Here is a 21,425-nt window from a genome sequence, read left to right as displayed (position 1 = left end):
TTAGTTCCCCGCGCGGTTGCTCTCTCGCATTTTCACGACGGACAAAGAAAAGAGAAAAGAGCGATTACGACCCCAGCGTGCGCATCCCCGTGTCTATCGCATTTTCTAGTCTTCCCTCTTTTCTGTTTCTTTCTTTTTTTCTTTTAATAATAATAAACGTCCGCAAATTTCCCCCGTTGACGGGGACTTACTGGCACTGCTCGCCGGTGTTTTTGCGTTCCGCGCGAATTGTGTGTAAATATTCATCTTGTTTGAATAATGAGAGCTCTCATGTCGCGCACGGCCGATGAAACATCAAAAAGTCATCATCAGAATGTGGCGGTAAGAGGGAATTTTAAAAAATGTCCGTTACATTTGAATCCCGGATTGCCCGNGGGGGGGGGGGGGGGGTGTCGTTCAAAGAGGTCCGGCGACGACACGGAGAGATTTACGATCTCTCTACGACTCTATAAAAATCAATGAGCCGCCCGAGTCGGGGAAGAAACTCACTCGACGTGCGAGCTGTGATACGATAAAAATAAAGGATCGCTTCCTCCCTCCGAGCCACGGTTCTGGTGAAAAATACTCACGCGATCGCTAAGCATCATCCTTGTTCAGAAAGGAAAGAAGATAGATAGATAGAGAGAGAGAGAGAGACTAGGTATCGGCTGATCGTAACTTCACTTTTATTCGCTTTGCGCTAAGAGATCCCATCGGAATATGAAACACGCGTACTTCCGCGATCTCTTTCGACGAGTCGTGCTATTTTAATGAAGACGAAACGGCCGTTGGCGCGTCAGTGACGAAAAGCCGCACTTCGCTCCAAGGTAATTCGAATCTCTTAGGAGGTTCGAGGAAGGGACGCGCGGATAGATGCACGTCGTCCGGCGGACGGGCAATTTCCATTTTTCACGGCGCCTTCTCTTAAAAGAGTATTAAAGGAGGGTCTTGGTATTCTTGACGATAACTGCTGTATATATAAGGGTGAAAGAGGGAGAGAGAGAGAGAGAGACAGAAAGAAGAAGGAAAAGAGAAGGCGAGATGAGGGCAGGGGACGCGACGAGATCGGCCTGCAAATGAATCGGGCCAGACGGGTCACCCGGCAGTCCGCGAAAGACTCTCCGCTAAATACGTTGCAAACAGAAGGTAGGCGGCCCCGTCGTTAAACTGTACGTGCCTTTTAATTAATCGCGCGCGCAGCGTCCCGCATATCCGAAGATCTCCCGGGAATATCCGCGAAGGCTTTGCATTCGGACGGCCGGCTGCTTTTAATCGCGTCCTTTCACGAGCCGGAATTTCCGCGCGCTAATAATCGAATCGGTGTTTCATTCGCACGGCTAATTGCAGTGCCGCCAAGGTTGACGCGAAGCGAAAGCATCCATGATGAACTCCTCTCGTTGCGATCGGAGCGTATGGATGTGTAACAAAAGCGACCTCGTTGATAAAAACAGCGCTAATAGGGCGCAGCACTTCGAGCGCTAATATCAGGGGTGACTAAGTCGTTGAGCCGCGACAGCCGAGGAAATTGAAATAATTAGCGGGGGCGCTTGAAATACCTTCGAAGTTTCTCCCGTTCTCTGATTTAAGAGTTCCGGGCGGCGATACAGGGTCCCTAGAAACGGCCGGAAGAATCGTGGCTGTCACAAATCAGCGGGCAGCAATATCAGCCCCGCGGAGCCCGACTGGTTCCTGTGCGAGAACGCTCGATTACGCGCGTGCTATAAATATTGCGTGCAATCGGGACGCGAAAAGGGGGTGCGAAAGTGAGAAGGGCGGGCCGGCGGCGAAATTCTCGGTCCTGTTGCCGGCTTTCCCGCTGGCTCTCGGAGGCAGCCAATTCGCCGACGGTGGTTAATTTATCGAAGGCAGCGCTTATTTATCGGCGCCCCTTCGCGCCGACCGGCGGCCGGCTACCAAAGGTCGGCACGGAGAAAACCGTTCCTTTCGATGAGCGAACAAAATACGATAATGTTTCCACCGGCACGGCGCCGGCGGATGTATTAAACGTTGATTGCGATCGGGAGAGACGAACAAGCGCGCACTGCCTCTCCCCGAAACGCAGTTCGAAAGGCTTCGCCTTTACGACGGAGAAGAGAGCGGATAACACGCGTTTCTCTGAGCCGCGCGAATCGAAATTTTGGACCCGTGTCGAGCCTTTAATTCTGTAACACAATAGGGGCTAAGGTAGCAAAATAGATTCGACTCTAATGATACAGTTTACTTCTGCTTCTTGACCATGACGATGTCTGAAATTTTCGTTTTCGCCGCTTTTAGCGGTTAAAATAGATTGTTTTATAACAGGATCTTGGGTATTAATGATTCAAGAGAGAAATTCATTAATGCAGCACCGTCAACGTAAGTTTTTACTACATAGGAAAAAATTTCTTTGGATCTCGTGTATGTGTTTGACTTAAGTTTGTCTAATATAAATAACATAAGTTAATATTATATATCATTTTATTTCAGTGAAAATGTTGTTAGAGTAAACGGTGTTGTTTGATAGAAAGACAAAAGAAAATATCATTTAAAGGAAATATATAATATTCTTTTTCAATAAAAGAAATTATTTTATTATATAATATATTAAATATCGTCCTACTGAGACAAAAAGAAAGTTCATTAATATTTTTCTAACATGTTACGTCTTTCAAATAATTTATTACTTATGATAACCATTGTAATGTTTGGATGAAAATACAAAAGAAATATATTTGACGTGAAGATGTTTATTTTTTACGAAACAAAACAATTCTGTTTGTTGAACCAAATATTCGATTGTTTGCTGTATTTCAGAAAATAAATTTGTTTCAATTAAAGAAATATTATTAAATCCAAGGAAATCTTTTGCTCTGCGTAGTCAGTAGGCTGTCCGAGTATGTGCGAACTGCCCTTAAAAGTAGCAAAATTTCGACTCGTACGCGCGCTTTTGATGTAATTTTTCATATTTTCTCGGTCGATGCCGATACTTCGAAACGTCAGCTTAATTAATTTGCATTTCCTCGTTTGTTCAGTCCATTCAGCGGGGAAGCGGACACGTTGAATGCATTCGAGACGTTCGGATCGATTTTCGCATCGCGTACTTTGTTAGTAGACCGTGCTGCGGCGTATAAACGCTCGACTCGAACAATTCCGTTGAATAATTGCGAACTTCCTAGAAGTTTTTCGACCAATCAGCATCGCAATTACTATCGGCGTATTCGCGCGGCGTATATATGACGGTGATCATCGTGCGCGAGAGCTGCAACGGTATGTCGGAAAACTCCAATTAATTCTTAATTACACACTCCGTACCGAGTCGCCGGTTATGCAGTCTTTTATGAGAATTTACCGCCGACAAAACTTCGCGGGCTCTAAATTATTGAGAGGACTCCTCGTGCATATCGTGCCCGCCGCTGTTCGCATTAAATCCATCTAGCCGGGGCCGGTTAAACTCGGATGATTCGAATATCTTCGAGTGCGCTCGAAAATACTCGAGTGCCTTCGTCCGATATGTGAACACATGTCTCTCAATCTATCTTGTCCTTTTTAACTGACAAGCGAACGTCGCTAACCGGGATATTTCCAACCCCGGAGGAGAGCGCGACAACGCTTACGCGGCGACATTCGATTACGGCGTGTGAAACTCGTCAAAATCACGACCCAAACTCTTCGTCATCCCCGACGACACGTTATTCAATCGACGTTTACAAGGAGAGATTCAGACTACGGGCTGGATCAGTCGGGAAGATTAATGCGCGACGGATAGAGTCATCCATCGTCGCGCGACGAGCGCCTCGTGAACGCGACCTAATGGCTCGAAATCACGGCCGATTCGCTGCTCTCTGCCGGAAAAATCGCGAGAATCACTCAAACGGAGAAGCTGCTTGGAGAGAAAAAGCAGGAAGAAAAATTATCTCGGAACATTGTATTAAAAACAATTCTGCTTAATCCACGATCGTATCTTCCTTGACATGTCGCGACGGAACAAATCGCGCACTCGGCTACGATAAAAATCCCCAAACGATATCGCGGTAACGTTCATTGTTGACTGATTATTTCTCTGCTATTTCTCAACTTCGAGTCGTGCACATTATGGTAAAAACGGGCACGCCGCAATCGACGTAATTTTTCTAATTGATCGGGAAGAATCCACCAATTATCACATTCAGGATTGTATATGTATTGCATGCGCTAATTAAAGTCAAAATTTCGGTTCTACATTAATCCTGCAGATCGAACTTGAAGTGTCAATGGAGAATACTGAGATACAACATTTTACGAGACTACTGTTCTTTGATATAAAAAATGATCATTTTTCTTCATTTTGACTCAAAGGAGAATTTATTTGAAAATTATCTAATATTCAATTATCTCAATAAAACGTAAATAAGTTATATATATGCACAAAAAGTTGTGTAACAGTATAATTATAGTCAAATTATGTTTTGTTTTGATCCCCAAACGGGGATCGTGGCAGCTAATGGGTTAATGTAGAACTAAAATTTCAACTCGAGGAAACCAGCCCCAACTGTGATATCACTTTCTCCTTCGCTTCCTGAAAGCTCCAGGGTGGAAAGAAACATACAGGTCGCTCGGGTATATCTCTAATGTGCAAATTAATGACCGGCGCCTGTCGTGACAGCTGGAGAAACGCGATTATTTTTCGAAGTAATTATCCTTCCTCTTTCGTCGTGGCCGCGGGAACGAGGCCGTCGCTTGCAAAATATATATGTCGAGATATACATATTTTATAAAGAATGCTGTAAATCTACATGGATATACGTATGCATGCGTACACACACGTCTGTATGTGCGTTGCACCATTCTCGCGCTGTTCGATGCGCAGTTATCGATTATATTTCTTACCTTTCTCCCGAGCTCTCCTGCACGCCATCAAATCGCGAGAGACGTTCGCGTGTCTGGATGGGGATTCGCGTTTTACCCTCGATGTCTTCTTATCGGAAATACTTAATTCGCGTTTCTATGGGGATGGACGGCGGGGAAGGTCCCGTCGAACGAAGAGATCCCATTGAACGCACTTGTAGCATGGAGCACCGATATAAATGATATAGGAAGGGTCGATTCGTAAAGCAGCGATTTCGTCGACGTGATGCTCGACATCGAGGACTAAACGAACGGACACGCACGCAAACGAGAAAGAGAGGGAGAAAAAGAGAGAGAGAGAATATGGTGTGTGTGATCAGCAAATTATAACTCGAACAAATTATGGTATCCGTTTAATTGATACAAACGTGTACACACTTAAAAAGTAAATTATCTCAACATCGTGTGCGAATGTAAAAAATGAATATTCCGTGTCGCAATGTTCAATTCCGAACGGGGCTTAGCGTATTCCGCTTTACACGGCTCGAGGAAAGGAAGGCTCCGTCGAGGCGGTCGGTGATCCTCGAAGAAGAAGAAGCGACACTCGAGGAAGGAGATGAAACTGCGCGCGGAGGAAGCGCGGCGGCTAAGGCGAGGTAAGAATGAAATACAGTCGGTCTCGGCCTTTGCTTTTAAATTATTGTATAATTGTATATTGCGAGAGGAACAAAGTCGGACGGAGACCTCCGCGACGTAATAACGGATGAGCATTTATATAAAAAGCTGCCTATCTCTGGCCTCCCTCCTTCTACCCCGTCCAGACCGATGTCGGCATTGCTCCATCCCCGCGTCCCTACGGGTTTCTCATTTTCTCCTTTTCTCCTTTTCGTCTTCCTTTCCGCCTACGGTCTCTCCGTTCCTCCCTGACCGCGCGCCCCACTTTGTTCGTCCTCCCCGCGAGTCGACTGTTCCTCCTCGATGGAACTCGTTTTTGCCGTGAGCAGAAGTGGCGGATGAAAGAGTAAATAGGAAGCACGGAGAATCTCGAGTATGCAAGAAGGGAGGAAATTTATGAATTCGCTGTCACTATGCGATGGCTTCGGCCTATTCTCCCACATTCTTCCGGGTGCACACGGCGGACCACGAAGAGCGAAGAAAGAGATAGATAGATAGATAGATCGTGATAAAGAGAGAGAGAGACTTCGGGATAGGTTACTACCGCTCTTGGGATCGAGGAAGACGTCGCACCGGCTGATAAATGTTTATCCCACGGCCGGAAGAAGTCTCCGGAGACATTGTAGAAAATGCGCGCGAAACGCATTTCTCTCTCCGTACATTTCGAACCGTCCGTGTCGTCAAGGATACCTTCGACCGATCCCCACATTCGTTATCGACACCGCCTCCCACGGCTCACCGGTGCGACGTCATGCACCGTCATGCTCGCGTGCTGACGTGTTCTCGCTGCGCGAGTGCGCTCGTTCCGACAGAGAAACGAGATATCATTGACGACTGCTGGCCGTTCGTGGCGGGTGTTAGATATCATAATGGGTGTAGATTACAGCAGTCCCCCGCCGTGTAAGTGAGCATTCCTGCCCGGCGATCGGTGTGTACTTCGCTTTCGTCTCCCGACGTGTCCACCGCCGTTCTACTATCTTCCACGTTCTTTCTCTATCACGGGTCGCGCGCCGTTTCCGCGCTGTACGGTCGCTTTCAGATACATTTACCTTAACCCGTTAACGAGCTCTCGCTAACGACCGATTCCGATGATAATAGGATTTTCAACTTTCTTCTTCTTTTTTTCGGATTAGAAACGGCTCTCACGATATCGAACGATGTTCTCTTTCCCTCGCTCGCTCTCTCTCTCTCTCTCTCTCTCTCTTTCTCTTTCTATCTTGGTCCTTAAATTGTGTTGCTGGTATCGACTCGGTGTTTAAGTAACTTAGAGATCACGTTTAACTTAATTTAAGTACGAAGCGCACGAACATACATTTACACACACACACGCCGCACGCACGCATACACACACACACACACACACACAGAAGACAAGGTTCGCATATTTACGAAAAAGAGACTTTTGCGAGGCCACTTACTTCGTTTTACATTACTCGTGATCAAAGCTAGATGGGCGCAAAAATTGTCGCACACAAAAAAGGTAGCTGTTTTTGAACGTATGGTACGTTGCACAGTACACGTTATTTTGATAAACAATGGATACCTAGTGGAGCAGCGAATTAACGTTTAATCATTTTACTGCATGCTCTGTTTCGTTTCAATTATGCATCAGTTAGAACAAGTACTGTACGTATCTCCGTATATTTTAAAAAATAACTATAATAGATATAGAATAATTGAATAGATGGGAACACAGCGGACTTCGATATCAAGTAATTTAAATCTAAAACTGTTTCTCCAGTTATATCACCGCTGATGGAATTATTAAATAATCTGTATAGATATATTTTTATATTCATATTTATAATCGTATTATATATCTGTATATGTATATATCATACTTATATTTATATATTACACCTCATATATAATTATTATGTGCAATTTATAAAATTTATTTGCGCTATCATCCATGAGAGAGACATGTCTTATTTTATCTCTCCGAAGGTATTAAAATGTAACGTATAGTTCATAGCTAAATTTACTTCGATCAGCCAAATGTGGCTTGTTTACAATTCTGAAAGCACGCAAACGTAACGCGAATTCTTGTTTTAAACTGTCACTGTTATCAAGACGACATAATCCGTTGATCATTAAAGCTCTCCCAAGATACGTCGGAAAATATAAAGCATGTACAAAAAAAAAACTAGGCGAGAAACTGCATCACCGAAAATGCAAATTTTAACAAATCGTCTGTCGCGATGTAACCTACTAACTGTATCTTCTTTTCGTGAGCGGAGCGTCCCAGTTCAAGTAGATGGTAACGATTTGCGTGCCGGGCATTAGCTGGAAAAGCTTCGCCTTTGAATCAGATGACGCGGGGAATTCCTCCTTAGACCAGCGAGATGAATTCACGCGGTCGAACGAATCTCAGATTCGATTTTCTCCTCCTTCTTCCGCTTCCCAAAGGAAGGATGCGGGGACTGATCGGTCCGCAAAGCATCAAAGGTAGTCGAGCCACGGATCTCGGGACGCGCTCGGGCGCGCGCGCATGGCTACGCATTTTTGGTTCGTTGCCAGAGGACGCTCGTTCTGAAAACAAACCGCGAGAAAGTTAATCGAAGAGGTTTTAGCCGATCCAAGAATAACATTTCTCACTTTAACTCGTTACGAGACGGTCGTTCCAACGACTTACGAACGTTTGTGGATATTATGCTTTCCGTTATGTTTCTCGTTGCACGAGGCGCGGTAGAGTGTGAAACACGCGTCGTTCGGGCGAACCCCGTGCCGTTCGTTGTCCGTTTTCGTCGTTGCTATTTAAAGAGAATCGATCGTCCCTGCCGATTCGTTATTTCGCACGATTGTTCGCAGTGCCATTTTTGACTCACGGGCACCGCGCCGGTGCAACAAAGCAAAAAATATGCGATTACCAAATCTCGCCACTTCGTTGCGGGGCTTCGGGAAAACGGCGCGTAAAAGCCGAAAACATTAGCGCGAGACCGCCGTTCGCAGTTTGCGGATTACGCGCCGCTTATTGAGTTTACAGTCAGCGGAGCGAGCTATCGCTTAGAATACAAAAAAATCAGTTTGCAGTGAAATGCTGGTGCATGTCAATCGCGCCACGTTCGGCTGTTTGATCGCGAAACTTTTTTATCACACCGGGATAGCAGGAGGGAGGGGGAGAGGGGGGACGCGCGATCGCGCACTCCGCGTTCGGCTGCAAGTCGGCAGGTCGAGAATCGCTCGAGCGCCATTTATCGAGATTGCCAGCGGGCGTTTGAACAATCCTCCGTGCCGTCCGCAAGCGATAGTTTTTGCCGGATTTTCGAAAAATCCCGGAAAGCCGGCCGGCTGCACGCGCGATCTGTAGTCTCGATAAATATATACGCAGTCGTGCATATAACGCGCGCATAAAAACGATTTCATATTCGGAGTGACGAACGCGTATACCGATCTCTGATCAGATCTGCCGGCCGCGCTGGTTTGGATACATTCGATTTGAATAAACTTTTTCGTGCCCACCCCCTCCGCGTGTTTCGCGCTCGCGCAGGGAAGATACGCGGATTTAAAATATTACATGCGGGGCCAGTTACCCGACGTCGTCGCGAATTAATATTCATCGTATGCGCAGCTTCGGCCGGAGGTGGTGGCACTACTGTTGCAGCTTTAAAGCAGGACGGCAAAAGTATGCTAGTTTTTGCGCGTCAATTCTCGAAGGTACACCGTAGTACTCGATGCGGTACGGGCATTTCGATCCACTCCTTCGTTCCGCTTCGTTCCGCTTCGTTCCGTCCAATCTCGCGGACAAAGTGAAAAAAACAACATTTTGTACTTGCGTTGGTCTTTGTTGTAATTTTTCTATTAAGTTTTTCACACGTCTGTGTGTTGATTTAATATATCGTGGTTTATGTTTCTTAAATTTTATATTTACTTTATCATCTCAATATTTTGCGTCGAGTCGATATTCAACATGTAAGTGTTAAAATAATACATTTTACACTTCAGTGCCGATTGATGTATTAATTTTATATTAATTTTTTATATAATATTTTTGTTACTTTAAATATACAACGTATTATTACACAACATATATAATATACACTATACTATATATTATATACACTATTACTATATACACTATATATATATTATACTATATTATATATACTATACGGCATATCTACATTATGTTAAATTAATACAAAAATTTGTGTGCACCGTTTCGGACATACGAAATGTGTTGAATATAATATAAAATTGTTCACCATGTACCATTCGCGCTGTAAATTATGTGAATTACACAAGGAAATGATTCGTGACCGAACGCGTTGTAATATTATGGCCGATAAGATCGACCGGAAGACACAGTTTGCGTGCTGCCGCTCCTATTATATAACTTATAAAAATGCATAAGGACGTGAAATGAAGCTTAATTTATTGCCGATGAAAGTTCACTCGCACCGTATCGGCGGATAAACCCGGCGGTTCGTTTGATTATGACGAACATACTCGTGGAATACGCACGACACCCTATAAACTACATTCACTACACGCACAAAAAATGACTCATAAATTTTTACGCTATTTGTCAGCGTTGTTGAAAATTGATGAAGAACAGAGGGATGCGCCTCGACTCGGATATCAAACTGGGCCACATCCAGTTGAAATTAAAATTAATCGGACTGTGATTTCAGCTCTGTTTCATAACGGTTTCCGTGCGGTAAATGATATTTCTCCAGTTTATTCATGATATTGTAAATGGTGCTCAATTTTTCAGATTTCTCTCCGGCACGGGAAAAATATTATTCCGTATGTGCATACGCGTTGTAAAAAAAGCAACTAAATTTTTATACGAAAGCTAATGGATCTCTAGTTACGCTGTGGTATGTTCGTTCGCGGGTGAACCATGTTGTTTCGCCTGGTCGATATATGTAAATAACGTTGCGAGCATGTCTCGGGACATGACTCGAGTAATATAATCATATATGCCATCGAATATTTACTCAATGTGTCAAGTAGCAAGGCATAATAATAAGACACTGCCCGACAAGCCGATACATTATGTGCTTGACAAGTTAAAAAGCGTTAGAGAGTAGTCGCGTGCGCGCGCGCGCGCGCGTGCATTAATTAATTAATATATCAAGCAGGGTCGGATTTCGTACGGGAGAGTTATAAACGCGGGATACCGTCACACGACTCTTGAATAATTTCACGTGCGATCTAACAGTGGTCGCGTAGCCGCTCAATATATTCGAGATAAATCAACGGCGTGGCGAACGATGTCCCGATTAATCGCAGTCTGACAGCGTGGTTTATAACGATCGTCGCGACACAACGGCCTTTAATTCTTTCTTAGAAAGCCGATCCCTCTCTTTCCTCTCTCCCTCTCTCATTCTCGCTCGCTCGCTGTCGCTTCTCAAGCTGAACGGACGCCGTCGGTTCGCACGGCGATCGATTACGCTTAGCCCGTTCGAATCTCCCTGAAATGCGATCTGGGAATCGGGCGGAGACTCCTTCGGTTCGCCACGAAAGAGGAAAGTCCTGACGAAGGACTCCCGGGGGAATGTTCGTTCGCCTCGCCGCGATTACAGGATACCCGTGGCTCTACCTGATCGTGTATACCGACGCAGACTCTCCTTTCCATGTTCCGTGTTCCTCGGGTGCAAAAGGAGGAGCGCGAATGACTTCGCTTTACCTCGGAGCTACGCTTTGGGAGGGAAGGCATCGACGTACCGTGCTTCGATGCCGCGTCCTCGTGCCTCCTTTTTTGCGCCCCACGAATCGAACAGCCGAGTATCCCGCGGTCATTAGCATCGCACAGTGACCCGTGAATTATGCATCGAAACATAACGTTTAACGTAACATCCGAGTTCGGTGGATAAATTGTAATTGTGTGTTCGAGTGACGCCGCGCATCGATGCCGACGCTCCATGCGTGAAATTCATGTAATACCGTCCCTTTTTTACCTTCCATCTAATTACCGATGTTGCACGACAGTTGTCCGTCAGATCGCTAGATTATTCACGGGGACGCGAGCAAGAGCTCGTTAAAAGCGGTCTCGCGGACGGCGAGCGATTTTTATCGTCGCGTACACAAAAGATTCGTAACTCGCGGCGCGGAGGGCACAATGGATCGCGAGGAACGATCGTATCTAATAAGTAGGTGTTCCCGGCGATTCTCACGATTCGAGTTCTCACGATTCGCGGCACTTCCGCCGCTCACTCGGCCCTTCTTGCGTAATGTTACACGAACACCTCCCGCTGTAATTAGCATAGGTCGCGCGACCGTCCAATCCGGCGTTTGTCCAGCACTTTTTAACGGCACGACGTGCAGCGAGGATCCCGAGGAACCCCGAATGATATATCAATCGTAGTCACCATACTCCCCTCGCGCCGAGGGAATCAGGAGGTGAATCAGTTTCGCATTAAAGTCCCGAAAAAGGGGACGGTCCCGCGATCCGGAAGGATGCAGGTGAAGCGAAAATTCGAGTGTCTAAAGGCGAGTCTGAAAAGAGAGCCGGCGCATCGATGCACGATCCGACGCAGTCCGGCGGGGGGTGGGGGGGGGGATGGAAAACTGGATGAAGCACGGTTCAGCAAACGCCGTTTGTTCTTTCCGGGCCACTGGGCTGTGCAATCTTTTCGCAAATCCAGGTTACTGCGGAACTACGGGCTCGCTTCGTCGATCCGGCGCGATGCGACGCGATGCTCGGCCGGCTTTTGTCAACTCGGTATTTTGCCCGGCCGAAACAATGAAGCCCGAGCGTGACAAGAAATTCGCGCCCTTCCGCGTCTATCGCGAATAATGAAGTCACTCCATAATTATCCCCGACGCGGCCATGCCGCGGGAAGCCGGCCGAATAGGATGCGATTGATCCGTGTTCAGTAATAGGATATCCTATTAAGGCTATTCGTCGTACGTCTTGTCGTACTTCGGAGGTTCGCCCCGTACGTAGATTAGCACACCTCGCATCCGACGTTAAATTAGTCTGCGTCTGCTTGTGTACGCCCAGGCAGCGTGCTACGGTCATTAATTCCATTAATAATGGCAAGACTACCGTCTCCGCTCCGCAACGATGAGCTAATCCTCGCGAAATTTGTTAAAGCTTTCGCACGCTATAAGCTCAATCCGGACGCGAAAATGACGCGCGTCAGCGCGCGGCGATAATCGGCTAGAAACAGTCCATGTTTTTAGAATAATTAAGTAACACAATGTTACTATATGAGTGGTGAAAAATTTTGCGTTAATTTTCACGCAAGGTGAATACGCTGAAAAGTAGCGCAAATATTATGTCAAAAATTAATACAAAATTAATATCCATAACATGTCAATCGACACTGAAATATAAAATGTGTGTGTTATTTTAGCACTTACACATGTTGAATATCGATTCAACACAGAATATTGAAATGACATAAGCACGATAAGTTAAATTGGCACGTGGTTATGTTAAAAAATTAATCTTGTATTGATTTTTTAAATAATATTTATATTTAATACTTTACAATATTTTATGGCTTTTTAACATTTTTTTTTGTGTTGAATTAACACCGTTTGCGAAATGTATTAAATTTGTTGCTGTGTAAAATCAAATAGTATATATATAAGCGAACAATGAAAAACACCACCGAGACTTGAACGAGTTGCATTGTGTTTTTTGTGTTGACGTTCCAATACTTGAAAAGTATCTAAGCAGCACGATTTTGGCACTTCGTCCCTATTTATTGTGTGTGTATTTCTTTTGGAATGCGAACGATCAATCATCTTTTGCATAATTGAAAGCACGCGAGGCTGTGCTCCACAAATTCGATGGGAATGCGATAAAAAAGTGAAGTGAGCAACGACGAAAAACGTTCGTTTAAATATTTAACGACCGTGTAATACGTACCGGCGAGCATTCGTGTGTAAAATTTTAACGCGCCCACTTATAGATTTTTTCATCGTGCGAGCACGCGGTTCTCGCTGGCGCGCGCACATATTGACGTTATTGTGCAAACAGTACGGTTGTGCCGAGTGCGATGAATATATTGTTGATTCCGCGACAATTTATGCGACCATGCGGCCCGACCACATTTCAATCGCGAATTATTCAGCCTCGGTTGACAAGCACTCCATCAAAGTGCATTCATATAAATAATTACATCGGCCGGCATTATTAAATCATTAATTCCGATTCCGTTCGGCGCGGCGCGGTGCGGACAACAACCTATTAGTTATCGCTCGCGGAGGGTCGCACCAATCAAATCCTGATAATTCGTCGTAACCTCTCGCGCGCGCGAAGCCTTCCCGAATGCGCGACCGCCGCAGCTGGTCGGATTGTTTTTAGAAGCGCCGTCGACGTCGCCGAAATAGCTATATCACTCACCATTGGACGATCCGGAATTCAAGCGATTACCCTCGCCCTCGTCTATTCCGCGAAGAGATTATAATCCCATGACGAAGTTTAATAGAGTTAGTATGTGCATTCGAACCGGTCGAAGTCCCGACCGACGACGCTTAGTTTCGAAACGCGACTTGATAACGAAGCGAATAATTTAACACACACACAGATAACAATTTAAGATGAGTCGCTTTGTCGGATATCGGCTAGAACGACGTTTGCGTTGAAAGACCGACACGAAAGCGGGCTGACTTTTGACGGGCATCATAATGACGGTCGCGACGATTCTAGCACAATACGACGCATCACGAATGATACATATTCAGAGCGGGATTATCCGCGTGATTTGCGATGCGTAGACCCAAATGAGAGTGAAATGCCCGACGGGACCTACACGGCGAACAGGGAGCAATGTTCGTCGAGGCGACGGCCGACGATGCGCCTCGGCGCGCCATCGAAATTAAATATTTGCCCAACCATCGGCGATCACGCGCCGCTTGATACCCGAATTGATAGTGTTTCGTTCGCGTGCGACACCTCCCGGCCCGCGAGCGTCGATAAACACCGATAGGACGACCAGCACCTTCGCGGCGCCGCGTTTCCCTTTTCCTACTTTGTCGGATAAAACGGGATTTTCTACGCCTCTATTCGCGATATGCGAGCGTAACAGAATGACCGACCATCCCGATTTTCGGCTCTCATTAGAAGCGTTCTGATTTTTCATTCAACGAAAAATAAGTGATGCAAAATATGTTGTATAAATAAATTGCACTAAAGTTTCACGTTCTCTTACTTTTATAGTTAACAATTGAAGAATAAATTAATAATTAAAGAAATGATTACTTTAATTTCTATTTAATCAAACAGATCTTAGTTCTTTTTATTAAAGTTATTTAATTTTTTGAACACATAATTACATATTTTATGTTCTGCTAATTGTTTCTTTTTTTATTTCAAGAAAATCTAATTTCAGACGTAATGATTATTTATATTAAAACACAATAGAAAACTATGTTCAGTTTGATATTGACGTAATAATGAATCAGTATTTTTACTTATTCATTTGGCTCTTTTGATTGTGTGTCGATTTTTGAAGGTATCCTGTATATTCCGGATATCCCGCAATTGGCTGATCAATAGTTGGCCATTCTAGTGCACGTGGACCGCCATTTGGAACGAGTCACTTTGGAATGAGCGCGATCGACAGTTCCTTCTTACATAATTGAAATTTACTCGAACCGACAGAGAGCGAAAATGCGCTTCGGCCGTCCGAGTTGGACCCCGATGATATTAATTGACATTTTCATTTTACTACATTCGAGAGCGATTTCGTTTCGCCAGCGGCAATTACGTCAAACGTGTTATAAACGCGTTATTGGCAGCGACTTGACGCTTTTCGCGCGTACACGAGAATTCGTCCGGATTGGAATATTTGACGGAAATGACGGAAAATTGGCTCGCGTGGATAAAAAGATCAGGAAAGATTGGAACAATGAGACGTTTCGAGACGGTGGAACAAAGGCTATATATATCGATGGTGTAACCGTGTTCCCGTCTGAACTCACCTTTGTTCCGCCGCTCCCTCAAAAGATTTATTCGCTTTTCACGCGAGTCCGTCATTCTCCCATTTAGCCCCATCTCCGGGACTTCATCAGCACTTAATCCTAATATACCTTTATCTCCCGGAGCTCTCGGGAGCAGAATCATTTCTGAGGAACAACATTCGTCCTCGGGAGCCCAGGAGAGAACCCGGGAGAACGCGTCTCTCCGCCGAGGAGATTATTTACAGGCCGGGCTTGTCGAAAACGCGTGGAGCGCGCCGACGTCGTCGTCGTCCGCCTCTTTTCTCCGACGTTTCCTCAGTGCGCCGCGGGAAAAAGCGACGGGCGCGGCGTCTATATTTAACGGAGCAGAAAAGCTCCTTTTCGCTCTCGCCGTTCGACGCCTTCCGCCGTGCGCCGCGCGAGAGTCCGCCGAGCGAAGTGGAAGAAAAAGCCCGCGATCGGCTGTTACGAGACCGCTCTCGGTATCCGCGGCGTTTTTCCGCTTTCCTTTGCGCGGCCACTGCTCTTCGCTCCCCCGACTGCAGACCGCCTTGTCGAGCCGCTTTGTATACGTATCGATCCTTCCCTCTCGACTCTTCGAGTCCGTCGCGACGGTAACTCCGAAAAAGAGAGAGAAAGAGAGGGAGGGGGGAAAAAGAGATCGACTGCACCCGCGTGCGTCTCACCGCACATGTGCTTTTTCCACTTTGCACAAAGAAGTTTCCATTCGTCTGGGCGAAATGCGAGGAAGAATCGCGACGTTTATCGATGGTGGAGCGCGCGAGTTCCCGGCGAGAAGAAACGGGGGGTCATCACGCGGGATACTTGTTATCGTAATAAGTACTTCACACATTTCCCTATATCTGCAGGCTGTTTGACGAGAAGACGCGCGAGAGGGAATCGGGTAATAAAAAATCCACCCGGCCAATCGCCCGTGAAAAATTGCGCAAAGATTCCTCCGCGCGCTCCCCGCATGTTCCTCCGTCCCAAGCGCCCACCGCGAATCAAAGGGATATTATATTGGCTCTTCTGTTCGGGACTGTTGAGCGGAATTTAGAGCGAGATATTAAGAGAATTTAGTAGGCGCGGGATGAGGCGGCAGAACGCGAAGGACCGTTCTTTTTCAAGCCGCCGGTTCCTTTGATCGCTCATTCGTCCCGACAAACGGCCCGAACGATTAACGTTCGCGATTAATTCGCTTTATTGGAAGATGTCGATGCCCGGACAGGAAAGTAGGCCATTCGTCGAGCGGCTAATACGATATCGCAGTCCGAAGGAAGTAACAATAAGACCCCCGCACAATAGCGGGACCGCCGAAACGCAACGTGTACACGGATCGCCGATTCCATGGCTCGTTATCGGGAAATTCAATTTGCCACGAGCTGTAAATGTAGCGGAGCAGTCGACCGATCGGCTCGGTCCTTCGCAAGCGGGACTCGCGTCTCCGCGCTTGATAAAGCTCGCGTTCCCTCTCGCCCCTCATTACTTAATGGAACGGCGGTACGAGGAAAACATATGGACGACCACGAGCAAGCCAGCACGCGATATCGCCCGTCGTACCGTCCCAAACAATGCCGCACCGTTTCCGTAACACGAAATCTTTGAAGCCCGTTCTACAATAAGGCTACAGTAAGAGTATGCAGTAAGACGTAAGCTAATTGGCCGATTGGATTCTTACGGTCCGAGAATAATTGCATGTGGTTGGTCAATTTGCTTATTGCATACTCTTACGGCCCACCAGGGAATTTCTGGTTCTGTATTAAACCTTTGATTCTACAACACAGTACGAGTTGAGATAGCAAAACAGGTTCAATTTCAATTCTAAGAATATTATTCCCCTGCTTTGACTTGGACGATGTCTTAAATTTCCGCTTTCGCCGTTTCAGCGTGAAAACAGGTTGTTCAAGGCAGCATTAAAATTCAATCTGTAGAATTAAAGGTTCAAGAAAGAAATTAAAAATTATCAGTATCGTCAAAATAGGTTTCTATTCTGCCGGCCGTTTAAAATACCGAAAACAAATATTGTAGCGAAAATTACTTTACTACAAAGACTTGTAATATACCGGAATTATTATCAAAATGATTATGCGTGTTGTAATCTTTAGTAATATGTACATGTGATATACATCATTCAAGATTATAAGACACATAGTAATATCGATAATAATCCCGATGTATTCCAGCATCACAAGCTTTCGTAGTAATTTTTCGAGAATATTTTCACCGTGTAGGCACGAACTGTCCTTACGAACGTCAAAGTAGCATAAAAATTTCGCCTCGGGTATTGCAGAATGGGCTTAAGAGACTTTACGAAGACGTCGAAGACGTTCGGCGAGAGCTGGGCGAGCTCCGCTCACCGGAAGAGACGGCTCGAGCCGTTGGTTCGTACGGCTTGTTCGCTCGTTCGCCGAGGAAGCGCAGCTGTTTTCCGCGCGTCGAAGCAATTACAAACGAAACGAGCTTTATCGCGAAAATAGCCGGTCGCCGCCATAATCCGGACACAGGAGAGAGCCCGAATTATTACGCAGCCATCCGCGTAAACGGCCAAGACCAGAGGCATCGCGCGCGGGCTCTCGTTAATAGGCGTGCACTTCCATTTCGGGATTGTTCTAATTAATAGGGATTATAATTGGCAATTAGGTATGCCGGGACGCGCAAACGCATCGCTTGGGTCACTCCGGGGCTCCGCCGCGCCGAGAACGGCATATCGCTCGATCTTGTGGCGATAGATTAACGACGCGCGCTACACCACCCGCTCGCTCCGAGAGAACCGCCGTTTTGGGTCTCCCATTTTTACCATTGCCCGAGCACGGATGGTAACTGTAGAGCGCGCGCTTTTAAAAAAGCCCGGAGATTTCTAGGACATTCGTTTATTTCAACGAGATCCTTTCCCGCGACGATCGTTCGGTCCGATATTGTAATATAGTAGAAGAATAAAGTTCAACATTTCGGACAAGAATAGACGGAAGAATAATGAGTCAAGCGAAGATCAATGCACTCGATCGTGTAATGAACTACGAAAGCGTTAAAGGTTGGAAATATTTTTATTTCTTTTTTTTATCAGATATCGTCATGCCATTTATATATGGAACACGATATATATGCGTGCGTGTTGTGTGTGTTTGTGACAAAAAATACGCGCGAAGAAAAGCGCACTTGCATAAAATTGATGCGGCAAATATTACTCGCATATTTTACGTTATATGCGCATATTTCGAAACGCCGCACAAAAGGCGCGTTACACATATTGTAATCCGCGATATCCTGAAAACGAAATGCGTAACACCCGTGTCGGCATCGTTTTTATTCGCGCGATATTTTATTCACAAATGATGTTTTGCTCATGGATGTCTCCATGTCTTCGTTAAGGCCAATTTATTTACCTTTTAGAAACTACCGCCTGTTTCCGTGTGTTTTTACAAACTGCTGCAATATTCAACTAAAATTCAGCTACAGTTTTTAGTTTAATATACGCCGTGTTCGCGCAGAGGTTTTGCATGTATTATTTATTTACTTCATACGCACACCCAGGTATTCACGGTTGCGCGTTTAGCAGAAATTACAAGACAGACCTTAATTTTGATATTAAAAAGGCACATTCATTGTTTATCTTTTCTTTACCTTTTCTTTTTATACGCATATCAATCTTCGAACGAGACAGCGACTGTTTCCGTGCGAAATTTTTACCCTATAAATCTTTAATTCTACAATATAGTAGGAGCTGTAAGGTAACAAAATAGGTTCAATTTCAATTTTAATAATATAATGAACTCTTACTTTGACCCTGATGATGTCTTAAATTTCCATTTCTGCTGTTTTAGTGTCAAAATAGGTTATTGAAGCATTAAAATTCAATCTGGAGAATTAAAGATCCAAGAAAGATGTTGAAAAGTTTCGATATTGTCAAATTAAGTTTTTATTCGTCTGTAAAGTTCAGGAAAGATGTTGAAAAGCGTCAGTGTTGTCAAATTAAGTTTTCCGTAGTCTATAAGCTGGTTTAAGTAGGATGCAAGCTATTCTTAACCTTCCAACGGTGAGGGGCCGGACGCGACCTCACGGCTCATTTATTTTACAGTACGAAACAGCGTTGTTGCGCTGTTTCTTTTCTCAGCTAATGCTTCATATTATTATTTACTTCTTTCACCCACTTTGGGCACATCGATTACATGAAAAATGAACAGAACCGAGCATGGAGCTGAATCCTACTTTTCTGGGTACGTTGAAAATCCACTTAGCCGTTAGAGAGTTAAGAGCCCCCGGAGTAGCAGCATCGAAATTTCGATTCGGGGTCAGTCGGCGTTTTCGCAAACGCCAGCGAACGTACCGAACGCTCTCCATTTAGCGTCCGGAGCGGCGTTCTTCCTCGCACGTCCGATACGTAACCGATATTGCGATATTACGGGGGCGCGTCGCTTAAAGCTAAGTAAGCGAGCCCGGGCGCGAGATGCCAAAGTGAGATAACTTGGCAGCATATTGACGTCGATTGGTAACATCAATCACGTAACGTGTTCAACACACGTGTATCAATCACTGGACGACGCTATCGGCCGTTGCGATGTCCGCGCAGCCCCGCAGAGGAGTATATATATCGGTGGCGTGCGCGAGCTTTTTGTCGGCGAAATCCGTGTCAATCAGTGATAAGGAAGGGTGATCTCCCGCGTGGTGGCCTTCGGACGCCATAATAGAATACGGCCCGGGATCGAGCCGCTAATCGCGATAGCGGGAGAAAAAATGTTGCCACGTGCTCTACGAGCAGCCCGAAGCGCACGGAGGAGATCCGCGACGGGGATCCCCCTCGGAGTTTTTATCTCGTTACGCAAGCCGGGCCCCGGCTTCTCTCTTTATCGTCGCGTTTATGGAAAACTTAACGGTCTCGTTCAATAAACCCTCGTCTCCTCCATCTCGATAGGGTTAACGGCCTGGAAGCCGCTGCTCCGCGCATTGTACAGTCTCGCTCGCGTATTAATGGCGCGCATCACGCCGAGTGCTTTTTCCGCCGAAAAATTAAGTCAACCGCGATATTTGCGCGCGCGTTGCGTCGCGGAAGGACGTCTAAATCGTTGACAGCGCGCGCGAACGGCGTGACACTCGAAACCGGAAATTACTTTCCCGCCGTGGCGCGGCGTGGCGGGTGAAATTTTTCATACTCTTCTCCCGTTTCAAAGGCGCGCGCTGGAAAAAAAAAGGGGGGGGGGGAAGAGAAACAACCACCACAAGGAACGTCGCGCGGCGCGAAAACTCGCCGAATTGCCGGCGAGCGTACGCGCGCTCGTCGGGACGATGCTGGATATCGTTATACGCCGACGGCGACGGGAGACGAGATAAAAAAGGAAAAAGCGATCCGCGAGAAGCGTTCTCGTGCGCGGGGAGGGGAGGATGGAAAGCGTCGACGCGAGAAAGAAGGCGCTACGGAAAAACGGTGATGCGGCGAGCGACGGAAACGAGGGGCGACATAGATAAGGGCGCGCGAGGGTTACGACCTTGCCTCGTGAGGGCGGACGCGAGTCGGGGCGGGATTAAAGGCCGCTTCGATTCGACGAAGGACCGTGGTAAACGTCGGCGGCGCGCGACGAAATGCAACTTTCCACCACGCTCGGGGAAATCGCAATCGTAAAGACGGAGGGCGAGCGAACGGACGAACGAACGAACGAATGAACGAGTGAGCTCGCGCTATAGGTCAGAGGTCGGGTCGTCGGTGGAAAGTTAGTCGTTATCGTCGCAGCTTTTCACGGGAAGGAAATGGGCTCCGATTAAGCCTCGCCATTTTCCAATTAACGCCTTAATTAAATCCTCCCGCCTCCGCTCCGTCGGGCCGACAGTCAGCCGCGCCGCGCCGACGAAACGACGGCGCGAAACGGCGGCGAAAGCCACGACGCCGCCGAGGCGAGCGAGGACGCCGCGTTTTCGTCGCCTAATTCGTAATTGCGTTCTTACGTCGCGAAATTGCCAGCCTCGCTCGCTGTACGCGTCAGCGTTCTCTTCCACCTTGGTCGCCGCCGACGCCGCCCACCGTCGTCGTCGTAGTTTCGTGCCGCTCCCCACGTGTCCTCGTCGCAGTTAGGAGGATCAATGAGGTCATTAGCACCGGGAGCTTTACCATAGTG

The 21,425-nt window shown here is 46.4% G+C and overlaps 1 protein-coding gene and 1 long non-coding RNA gene across 3 annotated transcripts in view; one reads left to right on the top strand and one right to left on the bottom strand.

Moving 5' to 3' along the window:
• LOC106750722 (semaphorin-2A) overlaps positions 1 to 21,425 on the top strand; it is a 189,201-nt gene that overhangs the window by 49,333 nt on the left and 118,443 nt on the right. The gene's annotated exons all lie outside the window — the stretch shown is intronic.
• The window catches only part of LOC106750723, a 258,312-nt gene continuing 244,257 nt past the window's right edge, over positions 7,371 to 21,425 (bottom strand). Inside the window, exon 4 of the long non-coding RNA XR_001374978.1 lies at positions 7,371 to 7,989. This is a non-coding gene — a long non-coding RNA (uncharacterized LOC106750723). The remainder of the gene's footprint in view (positions 7,990 to 21,425) is intronic.

The sequence above is a fragment of the Dinoponera quadriceps genome, unplaced genomic scaffold (genome assembly GCF_001313825.1).
Source record: "Dinoponera quadriceps isolate SergipeBrazil2010 unplaced genomic scaffold, ASM131382v1 scaffold5144, whole genome shotgun sequence".
Taxonomy (NCBI): Eukaryota; Metazoa; Arthropoda; class Insecta; order Hymenoptera; family Formicidae; genus Dinoponera; species Dinoponera quadriceps.
This window is presented reverse-complemented; position numbering and strand designations above follow the sequence as displayed.